This window comes from Haemorhous mexicanus, chromosome 5, assembly GCF_027477595.1.
Source record: "Haemorhous mexicanus isolate bHaeMex1 chromosome 5, bHaeMex1.pri, whole genome shotgun sequence".
Lineage (NCBI taxonomy): Eukaryota > Metazoa > Chordata > Aves > Passeriformes > Fringillidae > Haemorhous > Haemorhous mexicanus.
The window spans coordinates 8,511,425-8,538,418 of NC_082345.1; the positions used below are offsets into that span (position 1 = coordinate 8,511,425).

Consider the following 26,994-nt stretch of genomic DNA (forward strand, 5'->3'; position numbering starts at 1 on the left):
TTCCCTGGCAAAGCTGTTTAAGGAAAAGACATTTCCTGTAATTTTCAGAAACATTTTATATCCCTCCCCCTTCCCCTTTTCAGTCTTGGTGGTAAGGAAGGGAAGAGAGAGAGGATACCATATTACCAATAAGTGAAATATGAATGAGCCACCCAAGTTTACAGTGGAAACTTCAGCTATTTGTGCTTAGAAGAAAGTTTAAAAAAAAGTCTTTCATCATTAAGAGGCCAGGATTTTTGTGCTGACTTTAGAAAAAGAAATATACATCCTTTCAATTAGGGTGAGTTACAGAAGGATATAAACCTGTCTTTGTACTCACTTCTGGCAAATAAGAAGTCCTCCAGGCCTTATTTAAATTCCTTTTTCTCTTTTCCAGAATTAAAGATTGAAGCCTTTTTTTCTCCTCTCTTGCTCAGGGCCTTCCCTAAACTGCAGCTAAACAAACCTAACCAGTGGGGTCATGTAGAGCATTCCTCCCACGGCAGAGACTGAGGAGAATTGAGCAAGAGAGAAGCCAGGGAGAAATGGAATAGTCAAATGTGACAGCATCAGTCTAAGGACATCGCCACCTTCCTCTTTTTCCCAAAAGTCTAATCTTGTATGAAGTACCTGTTATAATATTTATAACATTTACAGTAAATTAGAAAATTATTTCACTTATCTATATAATCCAAGTCTGAAGAGATCCAATCCAAAACCACAGCATATAACACATGAATTCACAAACCAAATTAAAACTGAAGGACAACTGCCTATCCGTACAAAACACATCACAAGTGCTACTTTGGCCCTGCACACCAAATGGCAAAGATTGATTGTGTAATTGTGACCAATTGCCCACACCTGCCACCCTCTACCTGCAACTGTATGGTAGATTACAAAGGCACAAAGAAAACAAAGTAACACAATGAAAAACTTAAGGTGTTGAACTAATTCATAAATCCTCAAGCTGTTGCAATTCCAGCATATCTGTACTATTTGTATGATACAGGTGCTTTACAGCAGCATCTTTCATGACACCAAAGTTTCCATCTCCTGCACAAGCTGCTGTTCTGAATCACCTGTTCTGCATATCTGCAGACCAACACAAACAGTGACTTCTGTATTTTGCATGGTCATCTTTTTGCTGAGAAACAGATTTAAAAGAGGAGTGCTCTAAGCACAGCTGTTATAATAGTCCATGCTACTTCTTTAAAAGGCTTACCAGGAAAGAAGGTAAGATGGGATCTCAGAGTCTTCAGCTAGTGGTTAACTTTGAAACATAAGGCATTTTGCCTAATGAGAGCCTTTGAGGGGGAGACATCCAAATAATATGGCCCTGCAAATAAGGTGTCAAAAACTAGATTTAAAAAAGAGTAACTCTGATCTACTTTGTGGTCACTGTATGATAAAAACAGAAGGTGGATCTGAAACCATCGAACAAGGACTAGGATGGATTAAAGACAGAGGATAATGATGGTAATTCTATTAGGGAAATTAATCAGAATAGCTTCTGGGCAAGGCAGGGATGAATTTCTTGCAGCAGACTTTTTATTGACTCTTCTCTTAAATTAAACCGAATGACTAAAATGAGTCAATCTCCTTTAAGAACAGAGATTTGTAAACTGCTTGCGTGGTATGGAACAATGTGGGTTAAAGCATTCTGGTCTTTCACCCATTTGAGGAAATGACACCAGCTCTCCCGGAAGGCAACATGCACATTCAACCCCTTCACATCAGGGCATGAGAAACTTTGAAAGGAATTTTTTTTTTTTAACTGTCAACATTAATACTTTGTTTCTTCCTGCTTGTGTCTGAAAACACAGCGCTGCTCTGCGCTGCATGCATGCCCTGTCAGCTGTACAGGGAAATATCTAGAAGTTTTAAAAAAACCTAATAAAAGTGTTAATTAAGTTTGTTGTCAAACTCATTTTAAAGCCCTCTGCATGCTCTATACAAAATTAATATTGCCACCAGTGTATGCTACATAGTGATAAAAACATGCAGAAGCATCTTCAGAAGGGAGGCTGGGCCAAATAAAACATTGACATTACAAATATGTAAGCTCAGTTCTACTCATTACAGCAGTTAAATTGAATTGGGTTTCTCCTTAAATGACATTTACATGGCAAGAAAACAGAATAGATGCCGGAAAACAGGGAGTCCACAAACGTGGGACAGCCCAGCTATTTTCAAGTGGGAGTAGAAAAGGAAACTTTGAGGAATATGCTGTACAGCAACGGCTCACAATTAACAGGCAGAAATAAACCAAGTTGTTATATGTTCCCAGAAATTAAAAAGTTGCAGTAATTCTGCTCAGAGGCCTCCATTCTGGGCTGTTCAGAGTACTGAGTGGTTCAGGCTATGATATAGAGCGATGGCTAAATTGCAGATGAGGCACAGAAAACAAATTAACAAACCCCTAGATCCAGATGATTGTGGCTCAAATCTCTCATCATGGTGTAAGACTACTGACAGCTCACGCTCTGGGAACAGAACATGTTTTCATACCTAATTTCTACCCACAAAGGTAATTATGATAGCTTGCTTATAAAATTGCTTTCAAATATTATTTCATTGACAAGATGGTACCAACAGGGCCTCAGTCAGGAACAGAAGCAAGAGTCATGGCACCTCACTGAGCTGTGATCGCAGTCACGCACTCTGCTGTCTTTCCCAAAGGATCCCAAATGTTTCTTTGAATTTCAATCATGTTATTCCAGACCTGCAGCGATACCAAAGTCGCATTTCTAACATGGTAACCCCATGGCTGAAAAGAGAAACCACACACATCTGTGCAATGGGAGAAGGGCAGAGGATGACTTTTGTTCCCCAGGTGTGCTTCTTGCATCACTACTAACGTTACCACTGAAGAATCAAAGAGAATGGTTTGGGTTGGAAGGGACCTTTAAGTTCATTTCATTTCAACCCTCCTGCCATGGGCAGGGACACCTTCCACTATCCCAGGTTGCTCCAAGCCCTGTCCAACCTGGCCTTGAACACCACCAGGGATGGGGCAGCTGCAGCTTCTCTGGGCAACCTGTGCCAGGGCCTCACCAACCTCACAAGGAAGAATTTCTTCCCAATACCTAAACACACCCTGCCCTCTGTCAGCTTGAAGCCATTCCCCCTTGTCTTATCACTCCACATCCTTGTAACATCTCTTAGAGGTTCCCCTCATGTGCTCCTGCCTGATGTAGAGGATGAAAAGTGACCTAACCATGAAATACAGAAACCCCCCAAGAACAGCTGACAAAATGCGACCACTGTTTTATGTAATGGCCAAAAGGGACCAGGATTTTTGTAATTTTGAAGGGAAAAATGCACAATACCAAACCAAGGGAGTAAATTATGTTGTTATTATCTGATAGGCATCTTAGTCAAGGACCAGGGTCAACAAGAAATGTTTTATAGCAACCTCTCTGGTTTACAACAGAATTCTGAATATCAAAGAGAAACTAAATATACTCCTTAAAATACACCCATTTATGGTGTGTATTTAAAATTATCCCATTTGTTACATGCTTACATGTATGCACAGCTCTGTAGAAAACTATAAATAAGATGTTACATTTCTTCAGAATCTGTAGAGGTGTCTTGTTTTATAGTCCTTTAAAAAGCAACTGGAAAGGCACTGACAGTTGTCGAAGTAATCCCAAGCCTGGAGAGCTTATAATATTTCTGTAAAAACTGAAGCAATACATCAATAGAATGGATCAACTTCAGGGCATGCAGAACCAACTAAAATACTTGGAAAGAAGTTTATCATCTGCAAACTTCAAGATGCTTGTATTTCTTAATTATTCAGCAACGGAAGAAGCACCGGTTCCTTGTCAACAATCACAGATAGATCAATAAATGATACTGATTGGTTTTATAATAGCTTACTCATTCTATATAAATTCCTGCTGATACCCTTGGCACGTGTTCTGGCAATTTGCAGACAGACTTCCAGTCTGCATGTGAGCAGCCAATAAGAACAAGTTGGGATTTGGAACAGTCCTGAGGTTTTTACCTCCAGAAACTGATCCTGAAGGATGAAGGTATATGATGGGTGGTCCTTAATCACTTCCTTTATGTGAAAACTGAGGTCAGAGTAGAAAAAGAGCCAAGGAAGGAAGTCTGCAGCACCCCTCAAACACCCCCCACCCCCCCCCACCTTCCTGAACGACGCCTTTAACAGTTTAGAGGGTTAACTTGCAGTTTAAATGAAGTAGTCAGAGGTTGGGATAGAAATAAACAGCTTGCACAAGCAAGATACTGTGCTATTAAGTTTTTATAAGTGACTTAAAAATTAGGTCAGTCTAATTTGTGGCTGATACTTTGTTCTTTCACTACCATGAACTCACAATGATGTCAGTCTCATGTTCAAACATGCCACATTTAGCAGCGCACAGGCTTCCTGAGAGACTCTCTCAACCTTCCTTTGTGCAAAAGGCTTCTGCCAGGTTCTTAGCTCATACTTCACTGACTCAGGCATGCCACTCCAGTTTCAAGGCAGTTACACTGGCTTCCCGTCAAATACTGCACAGTTTGGGGTTTTTTTTTTTCCTTTTCTATTTTTTTATTTTCTCTAACTATACTAACTAGAAGTTTAGGAATATGTGTCTTTATTCAGGTTACCATTTTAGGCCTCACCTTCCTCACAACATCCAGAAGAGAAACACTCACTAAAAGGTGTGGGAAACAGGTGTTTTTAACTAATTCAGCCCAATAATTTCAATAGTGAAAAGGAGCCTACAAAAAAGTCAGGGAAGGGCGTTTTACAAGGGCATGTACTGATAGGACAACAGAGAATGGCTTCAGACTGAAAGAGAATCGGTTTAGATTAGATATTAAGAAGAAATAGAAATTCTTCCCTGTGAAGGTGGTGAGGCCCTGGCACAGGTTGCCCAGAGAAGCTGTGGCTGCCCCATCCCTGGAAGTGCCCAAGGTCAGGTTGAACAGGGAACACTCTCCCAAATACGCACAATCAGATTTTTGTGTGAAGATCCTCTTAAGATGAGGGCACAAAAATTCTTAGGTGAGCGTAAAGGAAAGCCCTCTATAAATACATTGGTAGGTAAGAAAACCCCACAAACCAGGTCACTGTTTAAAAATGGTCACCTGTAAGTTTGTTCTTAGCAATCCCAATTCTCACCATTTGACTCAAGTTTGTGCCTGTCACCAAACAGCTATACTAAACATTGCTGCAGTGAAGATGCACACAGTCTCTGTTTCCCACTTCAGAGACTTTACCTATAAACACTAAGCTGGAGCAGAAGGCAAAGAGGAAAAAGTGGCCATTTTTATGCAGCTAAAGCATTTCTCTTCGGGCTGTGCTATGAAAGATGTAATGCTAGCCCAGGCTCTCCCACTCTCATTCATGAGGTTGTGTTCACAACTTACACAGACATTTTCATTTTGTTTTTTTTGGTATCATGTCAGTATGTTCAAACCTGTATTACATATTCATGTCAGTATGTTCAAACCTGTATTACATATTCACGCAACAGTGCTATTGCATGAACCCTTAACATTCTTAGAAAAGCATCCCACTCTGTCTCAGAAAAAGACACATTATCCCAGAGTCACTTCCAGCACCACAGTAAATCCCAGGTACTTTATGTAAGAAAACAAACAGATGTGGTTCACAAGAACTGCATATCCAACACATCTCTGCTTTCCTGCTGCATCTGCAAGTGCCCAAGGATACAGGAAAGGCAGGTCTTGCAGGGAGTGGTGATATCTTTTATGAGAGAGGTTAATATGAAATGATAAGGAGAGGGAGGGCATGAACTCAGAATGCACAAACCCTTCCTCACATGCACTGACGTGAAACAGAACCAAACTGTGACACAGAAACAGCAGCCAAGGCTTCCAAAACATCTCCACATCCAGCCTGTGCCTCTTCCCAAACAGGAAAAGAAGTCCAAAGCACATCCCAAAGCATGTAATAAATTACACAGTGAATCATATTCTTATGGAAACTGTCTGGCTGAAGTCACACCACTGGAAATATGTGATAAAAGACAGAAAGAAACCTAAAAGATAGCCTCAAAGAAAGAACACTCTCCCCACCCAAATTCTTGGAGTTAATACCAAGACAAGAAAATCCTGGAGTCATCATGAAGTTACTAGATTTTTGGTAGATTTTTCCCCTAAACAAACTTTTCCCTGGATTATAAAGTTGTTTATTGTTTTTAACTGACACTTGACCTAGCTTTATATTCACTGTTTTTTTTTTCAAGATTCAAGTGAAGTTTGTGCTCCTGAAACCTTGCCTGTTTTCGCCAAATTAGTCAGTTGAAGAAAAAATTCTTCTCCTTACAAACCCTTCTTGCAAGCTGTTTGAAAATACAAAAACGTTTGTATTTTCTGAAAAATGAAACAAATAAAAATCCAACCAAACAAATAAAAGCCCTCACAAAAGGACCATAGGAAAATTACTTTCCTTTAAAGTGTTTTCCAGGTTACTGAAAAACTTTGACCATTTACAGATACAACTTAAAATGTAGTGCATTAATCAAAATTCTAGAACTAGAAGTTTCATCCTGCAATGCTATGAGGAGACAGTAACTTGAGTCTTTTAAAGTAAAACAAATTTTTTTCTCCTGGAGTTCCAAGCTGACTTAGGTAGCAGTGACAAAGACAGCAGGTGAGATTAAGCGTATTTAACAAAGACAGCAGGGGAAATTAAGCACATTTACCTTTATAAAGTCATGACAGAGACAGATGTAGTTGATGTATTTGTTACCTGGGGTCGTTCTGTTCATTTTTTAAACTTTATTTGAATTGAGAAGAAATGTTATCTGGAACTGGCTTGCCCCTGGGAATGGTGTGCGCAGTTAGGTTCTACCCAGGAACACCAAGTGGCATGAAAAGATTAACCCTGGTGCTTTCTACCACAGAGTAAAAGGAGCCAATACCTACCAATGAACACCAGAAAGCATTTCAGACGTGCAGACTAAAGTGAGAAATGTTTTCCAGCAAAGACTTCATCCCTGACTGCCACTGCCCTCTCTCTATAGGATTCTAGCACGGGTCAGAACGTGCAGGAAGAGAGCTGTGCACACACACAGAAGCGGAGGTGACCAGGAAAGGGGGGAAGGAGAAGGGCTCCTCCCACCCTCTTCAGGCTTCTTCCTCTGCAGCCACACCACTGGGCTCAAGTCAGAGCAGGAATGCCTGGGGCATGTGCTTCCAAAGGCAAGTCATCCACAACCTGGGAGATGGGAAAGATCAAGCACAAATCCAAAGAATTCTTTAGAACATCTATGTTTTAATGTAGATTAGACTGCCTAGGAAGAGGCAAAATAAATAAAACCTATGACTTAGTTCTAGAAGAAAATATATCTAGGCTACAATGCCTATCAAGGACTAAAACATTCTTCCTAAACTTGTTCTCACCATCAGCTTAAAGCACAGTCTTGACCAGGTTTAGCTTTCTGGCACTCTATTGAAAGCATAACCACATAAGACCTTACTGAGAACCAGCTCTAGGTTTGGCAGGAAGACCACCTGACATCAAAGGTATGCTTAAGGCCATATCCATGAATTTTAGTGAAAAAGCAAGAGGCTGCAGGTTTTAGAAGTTTTTTTTAATGGTTTTGGCAGCTAGATTATTCTTATATTCCATGCATGCTTCGGTGCAGGGACAGCATGCAGGGGAGATGCTTAAACCTAAGACTCATGAGCTACCTTTGAGCCAAACCACCAGTGTAGAGCTCAAGCCAGCCTTGATAAAAAGGAGGGTTTATTTGTGCAAGCTCACCTCATGGCACAGCTAGAGAGCTTTACATACCCAAGTTAAATCTTTCCTCCTTGGCAATCCACAGTGAAGGGCAGATGGACTAGGCTGAGCATCTCTAGCTGCACCATCCCAGAGTGCCATGTCCAGAATGATTTGTTCAGCAATTGCTGCCATTACAGTACCAAACACTGCACAAACCAGAGATCTCTAAGCTTGTGTTATTGCTCCTGCTCAGATACACAAAGAGTGTGAGGAATGGAAAATAAACTTGCCACCAGCACAAACAGGTTGCTGCAGACAGCAGGGTTTTCATATGGAATTGAGTGAGAAGCATGCTGGAATAACTGAAGGAGAGGAAGAATACCCTAGTGCTCCAAGAAGATCAACCCAGCCACCAGATATTAATCTGTAAAGTGTACAGTATTCCCCAGGATACACCTTTGGTTTTAAACAAAGTATGCACTGCTTGGATGGGAAAAGGGAACTTGGCCACACAGAATTCCCACTCCATTGGTACAAATGGATGGTGCCTGGGCATGGAGGTCCAAAGTCCTGCTGCACAGTCTGAAGTACAGTATTGTCCCACATGCTGGACTGCTATGGATTTTTGATGTGTTTGAGGTAAAATTGAAGTCAACAGTGTCTTTCAGCACAGGTCTGTAGAATCAGGTATGAGCCAGCCCCAGCGTGATGATTGCTCACAGTCTCAGCACAGCGCCCTTGTTCTTACACAGCACAATAGGGACGCTCATTATTACGTGAGCACCTCCCTCAGGGCTGTTCCCTCAATCAAGGAGTAATTATTTAACCGCAGTCCCATCTCCTTTGCATTCCCGTTAAAGAAAATCTCATGCAAAAAGGTAAGAGGTTGGCTAGGAGTCCTTGGCCCAAACATCCTCCTGCTAGAGCTGTACTGCTTGCCAAGCCCTCACTGTTTTTACTTCAGGAGTTTGCAGCAGACAGACTGTGCCAAATCCAAAGAACATTGTCATCAAAAGAAAAAACTAACAGTAGCAAATGCTCTCCATGCTTTGCTAATCTTGTCAAACTGTATGGGCAATTACAGTTAATAAAAGTATTCTGAGGAAGGTTAATGACAATTTTAGAGCCAGAGCAATTCTGCTTCAGGTAGACTGGTATGAAGAAAGCAGCAGGGAAGAAACTATCTCTTACTGTACCTTTAGCGCCTCTCAAACAAGAAAAGGACTCCCCAGGGAAACTGCCCTACTTCAGATAGCAATTTAAGTAGCACAGATCTACCCACGACCATCAGCTTCTCTCTCTGCCTGCACAATGAAAATACTCTTGCCACCAGCACCTCAGCTTGTAACCACAGAAAAAGCATGATCCTTCTCTGCATGAGCTGCTTGAAAGCATTTGAGGCCTTTCTTCCAAAAGGAATAAACAGACAAAGTTCACCAGCTCCAAGAAGAACATGTGAAAAAACACTCACCCTGTCCCAACTCAATAAAGATAGAGATGTGCAGTAAAATGCCCTGTTCCACTACACTTGGCTCCTACTACTGCATGTAACACCTACTACTTAAAGCAGTGGCTCCCAGATGGGGCAATGAATAGTCTAGGTAAGTATCTTTTAAGATGTCTAGCTTGAAAAAATCATAGTCATGTCCAAAATTCTTTTGGTGAACAACTGACATCAAGTGAAAGATTTACTGACTTGGAACTCATGGTTCTTTTTAGGGATAAATGATCACAGAGAACCAGACTAAGAATTCAAATATGGACGCCTTCTTTTTGAATTCTTAAAGCAAGGTCAAATCCTCCTGAGGCCTTTCACAGGCTGTATGTCTATCCAGCAAGGCTGAAGGCAATTCCCATGGTAATCCACCCCACCCCTGGGTTTTTCAGACATTCAAATACATTCAGGTCTATCCCTGAGAAAGCTTTTCTAAGGAGCAAGCTTCCTGTCTGAACCCAGCAATTAGATTACCAGCACTTTCAGACACAGACAAAATTGCAAAATCCACCTCTAGACTACTGATGCCCCAAGCAGGAATAGTGATGCATCCACCATGGCAGAAGCATTTGAAACTCCACAGAGAGAGCAGCCTGGAGGAAAAAGTGCCATCAGGTTTGCTGAGATAGGCATCTTTTGATTGTCTCACAACAATTAAGAAAACCTTAAAGTTAAATAATTATGAAGGAGAAGAGCAACACTTGGCCACCTTTTATGATTCACAGATTTCAACTAAACCATAAAGAACAAGAGATTAAGCCTCCTAGAAGGACTGGTAATTTTGTTACCCTATTTATACTGTCATCATGATCAACTGTGATTTGATTTTAATTTTTGAATCCAGAGGAGTTATTTAATCTGCTATAAAACTATAAATATAGCTTAATTGTTTGAGGTTGACATCCTCACTAAGAGATAAATAAATCTGTGGCATCATATACAAACAGTTCAGTGAACACCTGGCATTACATATTAGCACTCAAAAAGACACAGTCAGATCTGAAAGTTCCATCAGAAGACTTGGCCATTTATTGTAGCTTTGAGTTCTTCCAAGAAAACCAACACCCTGAAAATCTGAGTTTTCTAAGAAAACCAAGACCCCAAAAAAATTTCTCAATTCAACACACACCATTGTGCACTAAGTTCCCAAGATACCACAGCAGCAACAGGGGTCAAGGGATTTGTCCTGATGAAGAAACAAGTTTACATTAAATGTTTTAGGGATTGTCAGGAACCATCAGGTGTAAACCAATCACCCTCACAGCTCATCTCATCTTAGACTGGGTGTCTCAAAATTTAACTCTGTTAAAACCTCTACAGCAAACCTAATCATATGTTAAGAAAACCAGCACTGCTTGTAATACAATCTCAAGAGAAAAGCAGAAAGACAGGTATTTACACCAGAAGTTGCAGAAAAAAAAAAAGTGGGTTTATTTGTTAAAGACTTACTTTGAAAATGTCATCTTGTGCACGTCAACTGTTGGCATCATCAACAAAAATAAATTCTTGCTTTTAACAGAAGTAACTGAAAAGACAGGCAACTTAAGATGTCCTTACACTTTCTCCTGGATTTTAACCACCACATGTTGCAATCAAAGCAGTGACAGAAAGAAAACATGATTAACTGATGGCCAGTCTAGAAAAATGCAACACTAGGTAATGGTTTCACTTTCAGATCAAGTCAGCGCACGTTGAAAAAATTTCCAGTACCCTCCAGAAGGAATTCAGCTACCTGCTACAGCCAACATGTTCCTCTTTTTTAGTTTTTTTCTCTTACACCATTTTATGGTGTAGAATTCAACAACTCTAACTTCAATGTAGAAGTCTCCCCAGACTTCTACATTGAAGTTAGAGTTGTTCTCATTTTCCTACTTCATCCTAAGACACTTCAAACCACACAGAAGGATGAGAGATGCTCACCTAGGCACATGATTTCTTCTCTATTAGCACAGTAGTGTTTCTTTTTGCCTTAGCTATGCTGCTCACACCTACACACTGCAGCAAATGTAATTTTTCAGACCTGTTCTTAGACCAGATGCATCTTTATTTTCTTCTCAAGCCATACAAAACAACATGACACTGTCACCTCTGTCACACTCCCTGCAAACCATTATTTGCTGAACTGTCTACAAGGACTTGGGCATCAGTACTAAGACTATTTATGCTGACCAGAACTGCCTAGGTGAACACTTTGCCTCTGAGACCACCAAACACAGCAGTCCATGGACTGTGACTGGCCTCCTGGGTTCTGTAATAAATCTCTTTAATACTGTATGGAAGGGATACTCTAAAAAAGTGTACACTAAGTTAAAATAAGCTATGTCTTTGGTTTTACATGCCAAAGCAAACAAGATTAGTACTCCACAAAGAAAATAACCAAGTTATTTACCACTTTGGAGTTTTACCAAGTATTTGATACAAGCAAGCTAAAGCTGAGGATTTTAGGATATTTTCATTACAACTTGTTTTTGAATAAATGGGTCTCAAGACAGCATTATTTTGCACAAAAAAGATGCAAGCTCCAATACCTCTTCTCTACTTTTGGAGAACTTCCTAATTATTCAATTTCACAACAGTGATTAAAACAAGATGAAGAAACAAGTATTTTGATAGCAAGGTCTCTGTGTTCAGCATTTCATGACAATTTTGTGGCTGCAGAGATGCCGTGTCATTTCAGACAGAGTGTATCTCAAAATGGAAACCTATCCAGAAGGAAAATGAAATGAGCACAGCTGACACAGAAGCAAAGAGTGCACTCTACTGCTCTACTGCAGCCCAGCCTTCCTTAGTTCCATTGGTGAAATGGCACTGAAGTCAACTGAAGCCCTCTGCACACAAGGAACCATAAGTTGCCATGAGGACTGATGAGGTAACGTCTTCTCCTAGGGGAAATAAGAACAAACCAACTCCCAAGAGAGTCCATCAGGGGAGGAGGGGAGGAACAACAGGAAGGAGGAAGAACTCACTATGAATCTGGCATCTTTAATTCAGAAAAACATCAGAGCTCTTGCAATTCCCACAAGCTAAACAAGGAATCACACAGTTACTGTGGAAAAGGGGGAAGAGTCCAGCCAATTCTGTTTAGAGAAGGAAGTAAGGGGAACACTGAGCCAAGCACAAGAGGAATTTAATTTGATGGAGAATCTACATTTCAATTTAGCCATTGAACCACTGCAGGTCATGCCAAGGGACATTTTTTGTTCCGTGCTTGTTCTTTACCTGGCAATAGGAAAATAAGCTTTTCCCCTGCTCTTCACTAGAAGGATCTTACAATATGTTGGAAAGGCAGGTCACTGTTTGCATCAGGTCACTGCTGAATGACAGTGCCCATAACACAACCAGTTCACCGCATTCCTGGACGAGCTCTCACCAAAACCCCTGCCATGCTGCTCTGCTTCAGAAACAGTGGTTTAGACACCGCTGGTCGGTCCAAAAGATCCTCAATTCGAGAAGGGAGAGGAAATGAAAAGCTGCGTGTTTAGCTCCCAGCTGAGTCTGGAAGTTGTGGAAGGTATACATACCACTTCACAAGGAAAGGGAACAGGAAGCCATGAAAGAAAAGAGTCATTATGTTGAAATGGTAACATTTTCTTGAGGTTACACAGGCCAAATGAGCATATCCCAGAAAAATGTGAATCAAAGCCTCGGCAAAAGAAACAGCAGTATAAGTGACAGCAGACAGAAAAAAAGGAAAAAAAGAAAAAAAAAAACTTTAGAAGAACAAAATGTATCAGATATAAGAAAAATCCTAAGAGCTTATGCACAAAAATCAAAGAGTGCAATTAAATTTGATATCAGGAACTAGATAATAAAAACTGAGAAAGCAGGAAGAGGTTTCTTTGCAAGGGCCTTTCCCACACAGGGTGCTGGCAAAAGGTAAGTCCAAGGTGGATTAAGTCAGGACTGACACAGCAGAAGAAGAGGGAAAAAAGTTGATTAACTAAGAGTAAGGCACCATGTTCTCAACATTTATGAGGGGATTAAGTATTTAAGGGTTGAGCAGAAAACAGAAGTATGTAATGGTCACTAATGGTCACAATAGTCACAAAGCAAGCTATTCCAGCACTGGTACAAAGTGTTTGTAGAAAGCGCTACACATGACAGAAAAGAAGAAAAAGACAGACAAGATTGCTGAACTTCAGTACCAGAACAAGTTAGTTAAGAGCAGCCACACAGACCTTCTGACAGGCATAAAGGAGGATATGGCAAGAAATGAGGGAGGACACAGAAGCACCCTCTTCTCCCAGACCCAAAGCCAACACTAAATTTCCTCATGTGTCTTTGAGCATGTCAACTCCATTGCTTGAAGGGACTTTATGTAGACTTTCTAGAAAGCTCACTTTGAAGTCTATAGCAAAAAGTTTAAAAAAATCTAAATTTTAAGATAAATGTAATAATGTAATATTTACAACAATGTGCACCCATTCCCCTACCCGAGGAGATGGGCAAAATCCCTCAGTAGAGTGGTAGATGAGGAAAAAAACCCCAAATTTATGTATCTGTTGATAGTAGCAACATTGGATGGAGCCAATGGGAACTAACCACTTTAGATATGCACCTGGCTGAAGGGCAGAGATGTGCTGACATGATAGACTGGCTACTTCAGTTGACTGGTTTGCCAAACCCACATGCAAATTTGGCACAAGTTAGCAAAATGCAGTCTTAATGGTCTGGCAGGGGGAAAAAAAAAAATCTCTTCCCTGAATGACGAAAGCCTTCAGCTGACAAAATGTCACCAGTAACATGACTAGTCCCAACATGCTGTAGGGATGGCAGGTTCACCAGTAGGATGTTCTGGATTCCCATCTGCACAAGACAAGATCTTCTGCAACACCACCTCTTCCAGTGTGGACACCATCCCATTACAGCAGTGCCATGCAGGACCAGGAGTTCGGCAGAGCTCCAGCTGAACCTGCAGAATTCTTTTACTTCAGGCAGGACTCCAAGAACATGGTCCTGGTATCACCATGCTATTACTTAAGAGTAAATGTAAGGAATACTCAAAACCTCCAAATGATTGAGACTGAAACAATATAAAAATACAGCATTAGGATTAAAAAGAAATCAGACACCACCACTTGAACAGGAATGGGAGTGCTAAACGGAGTTGTAGGTTTAATCAAAATTTCCCCCAGAGCAGTGGGCAGAGATGACACAAGCTATTAACAAGTGAGAAAACTGACAACTCTGAACACACCAGCACCATTTAAGTTAATATGAGAAGGAAAAAAAAAAACACAGGGTAAAAAATGAATAGACATTACTAGCTGTCCATTCTTATATCAGAAAAGAGATTTTTCATTTTACCAAACAAGTATGATACAAAGTAAATGCTTTCCAGTAAGAAGAGGTTTTTATTTCACTTTCCTTTGAAAGATAAGTCACGAATATGCTTGTGATTTCTGATCAGGTAGACACACCATAACCTACCAAGTGTACAAAATTTACCTGCCTACTTCAGATAGCTATGACACTAAAACTACCTACTACACGAAGACCATGTAACCAGATTTTCTCAATTCATTATCCCTAGAAAGAGCCTAAGAAGCCTTATCATCTGCAAGGCTATTTTCTTCTTCTAGCTAATTGTTATCATATTAGCCACCAAAAAAACCCAAAAAAGAAAGTCACATTGAGTGAAAACTTTATAAGACACAACCTCTGGAGACAGTATATGGGTATATATTCACATGTGCACGTTCATGTACATGGTTTGTATTTGGGTGTATATATGAAAACACATACACATATGTGTCCTGGCCATGTTTTAGAGCAAAAGCATCCTGACAGAACCCAAGCTCTAAACTTGTCAGGAGGCAGACAAGAGTTTCCAATGGAGCAAAAAGCTCCTGGAGCCCTGGGAAGCCTAGACAAGCCAACTTGAATGTACACTAGCAAACAAAGAGTAATCAGCTTAACAGCCTGAATCAATGTTACAGCCTTGGTTTCCAGTGGGTAAATCCATGCCATGAATATACTTCTTGCTGCCTCTGCAGAACACAAGCTTGAGGGGGTACATTCCATGGCAGATTAAAACAAGTGAAGTCAGGGCTACCAGTGAGCAGCCTCCCTCATGCCAGCTCACAAGTTAATCCAGCAAGCTGACTCAAAGAGCTACATCAGTCACAAACCAACTGTACAACCAAGTAGAATAAAAAAATGCAGCAGTAAACAACAGCCAAACAATCTTCAGGCATTTCTGCTTCCCAGCTCTGGCTCACTGTGGGATCCTGACAGCCATTAGAAGAGTGAGTTTGAAAAGAAAGTGGCTGGGGAGACAGGAAAGAATCCCAGTACCTGCAAGGCTTTGGTGTTACTTGCCACAGAAACACACTATGTGTCATCCTCCTGTGAGAGAGAGAGCTCCACTACTTTCAGCAGATCCATGTTAATGTTGTCCAATTCCACTTTTACTGTGACTGAACACAATTCTTTTGGACAACAAAGGTAACAGCCAGTTGGGCAGAACACAGAAGAAAGGAAAAGACAGTCTACAAAGTATTTTGCTTCTAAGATTTTGAGAAGGCAGGTAATTTAAGGTCTGGCATGGAGCAAACAACCACCTAGAATCTGTGGAGCAAACAGTATGATGGATTTCTGGTCTGCTTCAAACCAAACACAAAGAAAATAGGCTACTTGTCAATTTATTCCCTGTCTTGGCCTCCAGTGAAGTATGAACAGTCATACAAACTACCCTAAGCAGCAGGCTTAGGGTAGCAGCTACAGGCAGAGGGAGTGGGTCAAGCAGCCAGCTGTGGTAACCTTTTCTACATGCACAGCTGGAAAAAGACACTTTGTCAATAGTCTTTAGCTGCTGTTCTTCTGCTTTGTGTATTTAGGTTAAGGCTCCTTGGGGCACTGACTACTTGTACTTACAAAGCACTCCCACCAATGGCACCATTTAGCATAACCTCAAAATGTTAGAAGACAAACAGCAAGGTCCTGGGAGAGTTGGCACATTTGTACCTACAATGTATTTAGAGGATATCAGCCTCTTGTAGTCAACATATTCTAGAGGCAAACACAAAATTTGCCAACTTTTTTCTTTAATATAAGTTTCTCTTCTGTCTAGAATAACTCCATAGATACCAGATCTTAAAAGAGCCAACAATAAATTACTAACAGCATGAAATAAAATAGCAACTCGCAATAGAAGTATTCAGACAGATCATTTTCCACACTTCTTCCCATCCTCCCATCCCCTCAGTTGCACTGACAGACATGTCTTTATGTGGACTCAGGAGCATGCTATTTGAAGCTTAAGCCTTTGAACTGTAAAGTTTTCAACATTAAGATATGGTTTGTAATGAAATGTTCTGAAACCAACTCATTCTTCAATATTTACAAATCCCTAGTGATAAAGACCAAATACACAAACCCATACAATGTTACTTTCTCAAAAGCCACCACATAATCTCACCCAACATTTGTAGGTTTTGAGGTATATCTTCAGTTACATGAATTATAAATCAAACAAACTGTTTAACAATCTTCACAAGATATTCTCTAGATGCAAAAATAGTATTTACTACTATGAACCTATTAGAAATTACACCTTTCCTTGTACTTCCTGCAACTTGTCATTAAGACTTTATTTAGACAGCCTGTCAAAAAGACTTCTCCTCATACGCACAGAAAATAGCTCTTCTGTTATCTACTCCTGCAAGCCTAGCATTACCAGCCTAAGTGGAATGATCCTATTCTGCTGTCAGACAGAACAGACATTACAACTACAGTTTCTGTGATTTAAATAAAATGTCATTTTCATGTGCAACTGGTGCAGAACTTTTCTTCCTTTTTCTTAGAAATACTTTTAGTCTCTCTTGACTCTACCTTCTTCTTTCCTTCTTCCTTTATTTAACACACATAGGTATATTTTTTCAACATCTGATCAATACTTCTTCTTTCTATTGTGCCCTGTCCTTCCTCTCTCTCCAGTTCTGTTCCTTACACACATCCTCCTTTTCTAGTATTTTCACTACGACAGAAGTTGACCTTTATAACATACAGTTTTTGAAACTGGATAAACTGTTTGAAACTTCAGCTTGAGAAAGTGATAAGCCTGAGTATTTTTCCACTGTAGTGCAATTTAAGTGCATTTTGAGTAAAAGCAGGATCACAGCTCTGTCCACAGACATCAGAAAATAGAACTACATTTCAAGTTAAACATTTAAATATAAATCAGAACAAAATGTGCAGAATTTGGAATTCAAGGAAGCTCATTTTACTGTTGTTGGAGAAGCTAAAGGATGTGGTTACATGTTGGTGGTTCAATTTCTTTATCAACATCTTGTCCCAAAGCAGTTGATCTACTCAACACCCATCCCACTTCACCTTAAAGAAAGAGTAATTCTATTTTCTGGAACTACTCCTGCTGTGCTTTCATGTAAAACAATTGACATTTGAAAGGGAGAGACATTTCAAGGAGGAAGTAAGATTTGTATATTCTCATTTTGCTACATAAATCACAAAAATAGGTAAATAAGTAATAAATAGCTAAGTAAGCACAAGGTATGACTATACAGAAAAACAGTACCACGAGCTGAGCCAAATACTAAGCACTCAATAGGAATGCCTTAATTTGGTGGATATAACAAGAAGATTTTTGTAAGTGCATTTAATAATTCAGTTAAGCTAAGATATATAAAAATGCTGCTACTGGATATCTACTCCAGAATCAGGCACGTTCTAGGTCAGGGAAAAAGCATATTAGGTGATGTCTCTTTTTTCCTTAGGATCTCTAACATCTACCTTGTATTGAAAGGTTTGTTTTCTTTCTTTTCTTTTTTTAACCAAAACTGAACTGGAGATCACATGTCAATACTGAGGTGTGTATATATATATATATATATATATATATATATATATATATATATATATATGCTTAGCATGTACATACACAAAAACTTATACGCCCAACATTGCTTCCAAGTTAATTCATTACATAAATTCTTGGCTTTGAAATACTGAAATACTTAAATCATCAACACAGTCTTACATTTTTTTTAATTATTCATCATGCCATGGAAGCCATTTTTCAGCCTTTTCAGGGGAAAGGGGGAAGGAAAATAAAATGAAAAAAAAAAAAAGGTGGAAAAACCACCATCAAACAGCTTGGCAGCCTTTAAAAATTCCCAAACCAACTCATCTCTCTAAGGCAGCATTTGCTAAGAGTGTCACTGTGTCCAGCTTTTTTCTGTGCCAGCCACTAAGCAGCTCATTCAAAGATATAGTCCCAAAGCCTTCTGAAAGGCCAAGACCTGAACCTTTACCATGAAGCAGTCCCCTCTTCCCACCCACCCACCCCTCCGACTGCATTACCTCCCTATTGCTGACTTAAACAGTAGACAAAGTCAGTGACTGAAAAGAACATTCTGCCTATTTTAATGCTAAATCTTCAAAACCCTCACCATGACTCAGTTAGAAAGATTAGATGATCATTTGTTGAACCCTCAATATCATGTAAGAAAAAGATTTAGTGTTAAACAGCAGCTGTATTTTCACTTAGCTATGCAGACATTTCATAGCCACTTTGCCATACTGGCTTATGTCTGGGGGTTTGAATAAAAATAGCTAATGTGCTTGCTTGTTACACCATGAAACGAAGTGCACAAAGCAGTTGCCAAGACTGGTTTTGCCCATGAAAGGCAATGGTCATTAATAGCTTGTATTTGCAGAAGGCTGTCAGAGGAGCAGCGTGCCTGTGCTTCCTCCACAGCTTTCTATAGTTTAACCATACATGAAGCAGCAGGGACAAATGCACCACACATTTCCTCATTTCACAACAGGTCATGCCTGCAGGAGACCTGACAAGTCATGCAAGCCTCAGTTGCAGAAAAATACTCAAATCCTGTAAATTTGAGGGGGTGGACAGATGTGTATCTCTTCATGGAAACAGTATATTGGGGAAATGTACAATGACAGTAACAGTTAATCAGTATTTAATCACTTTCTTTTGCTGTCCAGACCAGTATCTTGGAGATTTGAACTCCTGCTCTTTTTCATCCCTGTTTTTCTTGAAGGTGATAAATTTCTTTCTGTAATATTTAGACAGGAAACAGGCAACAAATGGACTAGTCATACAATCATGTCTGGGCTGGATAGGCAAATTTTTCAGGCATCTTCAAATAGGTCTGCCTGGAAATCCCAGCAGACAGCAAAGTGAACCACACTGAGGAAACAGGCTTTTTCACCTGGATGGTAACCACACATGGATTTGTATCTATGGTTATTAAAAGTGTGACATTCTATCTCTAACATTATGAATTATATAACAAGCAGAACAGAGGACTGAGAAGATGACAGCATGCCCACACTGTGTCAGCCATGAGAAGCCAGGGATTTTCAGCAGCTGGACAAGAAAAAAAGGACCAGGAAAACCAGACCTATTCAGCTGAAAAGTTACATGCAAGAAAAACCAGAACAAAAAAGTGAGATTCAGAGAAACAAACAAGGTAGCAGCAGGTAGTACAAGTACAAGCAGCTCTCCAAGCTTTATTAGACTTCACTGTAAGTCTCCTACTAGCCAGGAGAACATGAAGTTTACCAGTTCTCTCAGTGCCCATCTGCCTTAGCTGCCCCTGCCTTCCTGAGACACAGGACTGTGAGCATACAGACCAGTTGCTGGAGATGACCCTGCTTCAGTAAGGCCTCCCAATACCCACTGTGTAAAGGCTGGAGAGCTTTTAGGAAACTGAAAGTACATGGGAGTAGCCTGGGAGAAAAGGGAAGAAGGTTCAGAGTCCTGTTGCTAGGAGAAGAGACTTACCATCAATGCAGAACTCCAAGCAGACTATGGGAAGAGAGTCTTTCACAGCCTATCCTCAGTTTGGAGCACACCTGCCTTAAACACAAGGTCTTCTGATGGGTGGAGGGAGCCCTCCTAAAGTGGTGACACCATTTGCCTTCTGCTGATCTGGGTTCAGTCTATTGCATATTTTGAAACTTACTAGATTCCAATAACATGTCAACCCAATGCACCAAGATTACTGCTGTACTCCTCTGCTGCAAGCTGCAATAGTTTTTCTTCTTGCTTAAAATTGGCAAATGTCTATGAATCTTTGTGGAAACCAAGCTGAAGCTTATTCTGTTTGCTCCCAAACTGTTCTTAGTAAGAGGCCTCTACCTAAATTCTTAGTTTGAAAAGGCACTTCTGAGTATGATGGCATTAGAAGAATGACATGTAACACAAAGTTTCTTCTCCCTCCACCTTTCTTCCCTCCCAGTTTTCCATAGTTCAGACTCCCATGGAAAGTCAGGGAGAGCAAAGCTGGAAAGCAAGGGAAAACACTGTGTCCCAAGCATGAATGTTCAAGTAGGGAGGTATGAAGCCCCAACACCTAAGCACTTGTAACAAAACACCTGTGGGAACTGGATAGGTGATAGGTGCTATACCTATTGCAGGTGGCATTAATGGAATGAGCAGAAAGTAACCCCATGCCTGTTCTTCAGGTGATTTCAATCCACCTCTGACATGAAGGCTTGTTTCGGTGGCAGGATGGCTGAGAGAAGCCCTGTGAAGTGTAGCTCAGACTCTTTGCATGTAAGATGGTGTTTAGAAGATGGGTGCCTGTCCTGCTTGAGGGACTGCACAAACTTAGTGAAATATGGACTGTGGAGAAAGACACACCCTTGCAAGGACCATCTTGCAGGTAAAAACCGAAGTTCTACCACGGGATTTGAGTCTACAAAGTCTGGGATGAATGATTCTTACCCCTATCAATTAAGAAGCAGAAACAACATGAGGGCTATTAAAAGTGTGGCATTTATGTCTCTAACACTATGAACTATTCAGCCTAAACAGAATTATAAAGCCTAAACATGCTTTGCTAGAGGTTCAGTAGGAGCAAAATGCAGCACTGAATCAATTTTATCTGGAATAGCGTGGGAGGAGGGAGAGTTCCTTTCCTATTTTGAGAGCAACATCTATGCTACACATGCAGAGCCAAAGCCTTCTAATCCAGCAGGCTGAATACATACTAGTTATTCAAACTCAAGAACGTGTGCATAAAAGGAATTTCATACAATTAGTCCCCGTTGTCCTCCTCAGTTCATGCTCTCTGTAAAGTTCTCATTCCAGTGTTGCTACATTACAGACTCAGACCCATCTTTTTGCCTCCCACATTGCCTTCAGTAACATAAAAACATTAGATAAGCAGGCAGGGATGTGTAAAAAGAGAGTATCTGTACAGCCACTGATCTATCATTTAGTCAACAGGCTCAATTCATAGACCATTTTAGCAAAGCAAAAATCAAGTGAAGCAGAATGAAAATGGGTAATGCTATTTCAGTCTGAATATTAGAAAATGTGTCCATTTTCTGACAAATTAATGTAATGGAACACAGTTCCACTGTTGATTTTATGAAGAATTTTTTCATACTATTTTAGCAGACCATCACTCTAACTAGTGTGCAAAAAGATCTTATGGAGAAAAAAATTACATTTATTCTCAACTAAAGAAAGCTTCTTCACATCTCTTTTATACAAAGATACAAACTTTTGTATCTTTATTTGCTAAACAAATGGCAGAAGTTTATATCTTCAGCTTGAAAGCAAAGAAGAGTGCAAATGTACCTGAGGAGGTCTGAGCAAGGAACAGATCCTAGTTTATGAGAAACAGCATGAAAACTCATACAGCACAGGGAAAAATTAGTTCCAAAAACACACTTAGAGAGAAGCTGTGTAAGTCACTGGCAACATAAGTATCATATTGTAACCAGGAAAGAGAAGAGATAACTAAATCCCCTCAAAGAAGAACCTTGTTTCAGGAGTTCCTTTGATACCTCCCAGCTTGGGACAGTGAAAGCACAGAAAAGCAGCACCAAGAGAGCTTGGGAATGTTCCCACTGAAACCCTGCAGCCCCACTGGAAACCTCTCATCACTGAAACAACACTCTTTCCCCTTTTTCCTAGCTTGCCCAATTATTAATTTTGGTGGGGTTTTTTTCAGCTGCCGGAGCATTTCATAGGGACACAACATGGAAGGCTGCCAGCCTTCCCTGAGCCAGCTCCGAGTAGAACACTCTTGGCTCAGCAGCAGACCACATAGTGCAGCAGAAGGAAACACAGGTCCTTGAACTCACACCCATCTTGCTCCTGCCCTCCATACATACCCCCATGCAGGTCTGTTTTGAGCCCTGAGCAGTAATTCACTGGTACCCAACACCATCTCCTCTGGAGACCATGGTACCTGCCAGCAGAACCTACCCATGGGCAAACCAAGAACTGCTCAGGTTAAAACTAGGTAAATCTTAACTGAAGTTAAGATGCCAAACTTGACCATTAATATATATTTTTCCTTCCTTCAGGAGTTACAGGAACTTACAGAGTAATTATAATAGAGATTCGCTATTTGGAGCTGACAAGACAACAGCAATGCAAAGATCAGACATTCTCTGGAGCAGAGAAGTAGTGACATGAGCTGCTCTGTTGCCATGCCTGTCCTCAGACAGCAGGAACACTGCAGGAGCACAGGGCATCCCAGCCTCCTCCCTTGCTCCAGAGGCAGTTTGATCTCCAGAGGATTTAGTATTGGGGTGAGGATACTATTACAATAGTGATAAATTCCTGCGGGGGTAGGGTCTCCCAAGTAACAACTACGAAGCAGCATGAATTTAGTGTTCACTTCACTTTCTGACAAATGACCCCCGGTCTTCAGTCAATTAAAAGCTTTAGTCTAGAACAACATCCTGACACATCACCTGTGGCTTTTGATTTGTCAGAAATAGAAGCCATGTATGCAACTGGAAACCCTAAAGGATGATACTCTACCCTTTGTTTAAGAGGGGAATACAAATAAACCACAAATATACTAGCAATACTGATATGTACTTATTGGTGTTTAAAATATTCTACAGAAATCCTCCATGTCACAACGCTCATTCTGGAAGGCATCCCTAAGGAACTGTAGGGAAAGTGAATGTACCATTTGACACATTAGTGACACACTTTCTTCCCTATTACCAAGAAAACCAGCTTCTTGAAAGTTCTTAAATAATCAAGGATTTAGCATTACACAACCATGCACAAAATACTACAAGATTGCAAGAAGCATTTAGTCACTATCATAACAACAAATCCATAGGGGCAGATTCAGTGGAGTCACAGACCAAATCCATGTTTCTTTCAAAGGTTGGAAAAAAATGTGGAAAAGAAAAAGGAAGGGATGTGTCAATCCTTCCACACCTCATCCTTTGACAGTAACTACTCTATGCCATCTGGCTATTAAGGACTGTCAGCACTTAAAGAATATCCATGATGCTTTCCTGACTGCTTCTACAGAAAGGAAAAAGGAAAAAAAAAAAGTCCTAGAAAATTCAGCTGACATACAAAGTGAAAGCTGTCATCCTGCTGCCTCCTTTTCTTTGGGGGAAAAAATACCTGAAGGGGCATCCATGAATACCTTACCGGCTGTACTTACTGTATTTCTTTGTATTTCTTAGCAAAATTGCATTTTGTAAACAGTGAATATTGCTGAATTGGTGTGAGGATTAAGGCACTGAATTTAAAAACCCAGGTGACAGAGCAAAGCCCTCACTCTGCAAACACCTCTCACCACCCAACGCATTGGAGCAGAGCTCACTTGAAGATAAATGCAAGTAACAGAAACCAACATCTAACTTCTCTATTTGACATTTCTTATGAAGGCCGGCCTTACAAAGAGAGCCTGAATTCAGCCCCCGAGGGCTTCGGCAGGCCTTCGTAAATCTTTTATCTGATAGGCAGAGGAGCGACTGGCCCATCTCACACCCAGTTGCCAGTGACTCCGAATGACTTCACTGCCCCTGTGGCAGCAGCCCAGAGCTCGCAGGGCAGAGCCGATCTGCCAAGGAAGGTGCACAGGCACATGGCAGATACAACCACAACTCCTCCCACAGGCTGAGGGCTGGCATCCCGCCGGGGCTGCCTTGGGAGACAGAGCTCCCAGCGAAATCCATTTAACACATTCCTGCACAGCTTCTGCCGATACCGTCCCTATGGCCAGGCCAAGCTAAAAACAAACACCCCTGCCCGGCCAGCTGTCTCTGCTGGAAGAGGAGCGTGCATTTTTACAGAAACAAAGATAACTGAGCTCACTATCTTCTACAGAAGTTTTTCTGGTGTGATTTTGTTCCATTACATCTGCTTGGGTAGCTAACAAAAGCAGAGCTACTGGAACAGGAATGTACTCAGGTATCTTCATAGAACATGTTCCATTTTTAAATGCTTGGTTTGTTTTTCTGGACCTTCCCATATGTACTAAACCAAAGCATTTTGAAGCTACCATCTGTGGCATAGGAACCGACACATTCTCTGTTGCTTTTATGTATTTGTTAATTTAAAAAGGGACTTTTAAATTGTGTATTAAGATTTACTAAAGCACTATTGAATTAAGCAAGCACAACAAGTGGAACTTACTACAACTCAGATATTTCTTATAGATTCCATCCTCAAAATATTAATGAGCATACTCAGTAAATGCAAGATTTACTTGTGAGTATCTCTATTCTTTGTGTCTTTTGTCATTAAAAATGAAAGCTAAAAATACATGTACACCTCCCTGCTGCATGCTTCGGTCCACATTCAAGCAGAAACACCCAGACAACCAACATAAACAACTGTGATGAATGTTTCAATCTCCAATGGGCAAGTGGGATGAACACCATAAAAAGAAATTAAGACTTACTATTTTTCCACCTCCCCTCAAAACACAAGAGTCTAAACCAACTCCTGTTTGGTCAGTTGTGACTTTGTAAACTCTGTATCTACCAAACCACACACTGCCAGGAATAGCATAAATCTCAGAGCAAGGATTACAAAATCATTCTCGGTTTTGGTTGGGGTTTTCTCTTTTAAGAACCCCAACAAACATCCCTGCTAAGAGAAACAGTTCGATCTGCTTTTAGGTTTCAAAACTAGCACAGATCTATTTTTTCTGCTGGGTATACACTGAATGTTTGAACAGAAAAATTAGTCATAGGTCAGACAATATAGCCGGCTATCACTACACCCTTCGTTTGAAGGAAAACCAAAGAAACTGTTTTTATATTTCAACCAGCTGAAACGACAGTAAAAGAAAGTAAATTCTCCTGGGTTTCCTTTCCAAAAAAACAAAAATCAAAATAAATTTAAAAAAAAAATTAACAATCCCAGCTTCTCATCTGACATGTAACCAAATGTTTTTGGCCGCTGAAAAATCCTGCCATTGGTCAGGCTCGGCAACAGGCACATCCCATACACCTGGTGATGCGCGCTCAGCCCCGCATCCCGGGCTGGGGGGGACAAAGCCGGGATCTGTCAGGCCGCGTCCCGGCGCCAGCCCCGGGCCGGGAGCTCAGGCGAGCGCGATGCCAGGTTAACAATTTGCCTCCCTCCTGGACGCCGCGGCAGCCCTCCATTTTGTAAGCCGCCTCAATTTAAACGTTTTCCAAGGCGAAGGCAGAACTTCAGCATTTCTTCGGGAGCCCTCCGGGGCTTTAAAGCATCCCCGACCATTTTGCGCAGCCCGCTCGGAGCCAGCGCTCCGGGCTAAGTTGAGCAGGGCAGCCGCGCACGCCGCGGCTCACGGGCAGCGCCGAGCCCCCCGCGGGGCAGCCCGCGGGCTCCTTCCCATCGCTTCTCCCGGCGGCTCCTCTCCCGCCCCGCGCTCCGGCGGCGCCCGGCTTCCTCCCCGCACGGGGAGAGGCAGGTGGATGTCGGGAGGAGGGCAAGGAAGGGACGGGAGGCAGGAGCCGCCGCGGGCAGCAGGGTGCCGGCAGCAGGTAGGGAGGGCAGCGCGGGGCGGCCGCCGGTGCCGTGCGGTGCCTGTGCCGTTCCCCCTCCCTCCGGCCCCCGTTCTTACCACCTGCGGAGGCGGCCGGAGCCCGCCCGGGCCGGGGCAGCGACCTGTCCACTGCGGGCGCTCTCCTCCGGAGGTGAGGGGGCGGCGGGGAAGGGCATGCGGGAGGAGGGAGGGAGGGCTCCCGCTGCCCGCCTCTCCCTCACCTCCCTCCCCCTCCTCCTCCTCCTCCCCGCCCAGGCCAGCCCGGCCCGGCCCGGCCCGGCCCCCCCCCGCGCCCCTCGCCCCCCTCCCGGCTTGGCTTCCGCGGTGCGGCCCCGGGTCGGGGTCCCCTGCGCTGCTGCGGCACTTACTGTGTCACCCCTGTCAGTCTGGCTGCCTGTCCCCTGCGCAAGGATAACAGCAATTGCCCACTAGCCTCGCCGCTGCCGCCCGAAACAACTTTGTCTTCTTCCAGTCGCTGGGAAAGCTCCTCTTTTTCCTTCTTCTTCAATAAGAGGGGAAAAAAAAAAAAAAACCAAAAAAAGCCCTCCCTAAAACAACAGCCAAGCCCCAGCAAATTTAAAAATTATAAAAGAAAAATTATATTCGGCTTTTTTTTTTTTTTTTAAGAGTGGGAAGCGTGAAGGTGGGAGGGGAGAGGAGCAGAAAAAGGAAGCATTTGGAGCTTTGGAGCTCCTTCCCCCCTCCCAAGATGGCTTGAAAAAATTAAAAGGGGACAGTGGTGAGGGGGACACACACACCGAAAAGCTCGGGAGGAGGGAAAAAGTTTGGGAGGTTGGGGGTTTGTGTGTGTGTGTTTGGTATTTTTGTTTGTTTGGGGTTTTTTGTTTTGTGTTTTTTTTTTTAAAGCCTTAGAATCCCAGAATGACAGAAGCGACGGCAGGCACAAGGAGAGGAACGAGCGAGAGAAAAGAGTTTTGCTAGTCAGTAAACTTCAAGCTGCTGCGATGAGGTCATTGGTGTAAATATAAAGCGATGGCGTCATTTGAAACCAATCCCAGTGAATGAACTCAGCCGGGGGGTGAAGGTGGGGGGAGAGGGTGAAG

The 26,994-nt window shown here is 41.8% G+C and overlaps 1 protein-coding gene across 5 annotated transcripts in view; it reads right to left on the reverse strand.

Moving 5' to 3' along the window:
- The window catches only part of DUSP16 (dual specificity phosphatase 16), a 63,984-nt gene extending 37,522 nt beyond the window's left edge, over positions 1 to 26,462 (reverse strand). For 3 of the 5 annotated variants that reach the window (XM_059845803.1, XM_059845801.1, XM_059845804.1), the window contains exon 1: positions 26,009 to 26,163. The gene's annotated coding sequence lies outside the window, so the exon portion shown is untranslated. Of the gene's footprint in view, positions 1 to 26,008; positions 26,164 to 26,298 lie in introns of those variants that run through there. The other 2 variants (XM_059845806.1, XM_059845802.1) reach the window with 1 other exon arrangement.
- Positions 26,463 to 26,994: the final 532 nt, after the last annotated feature.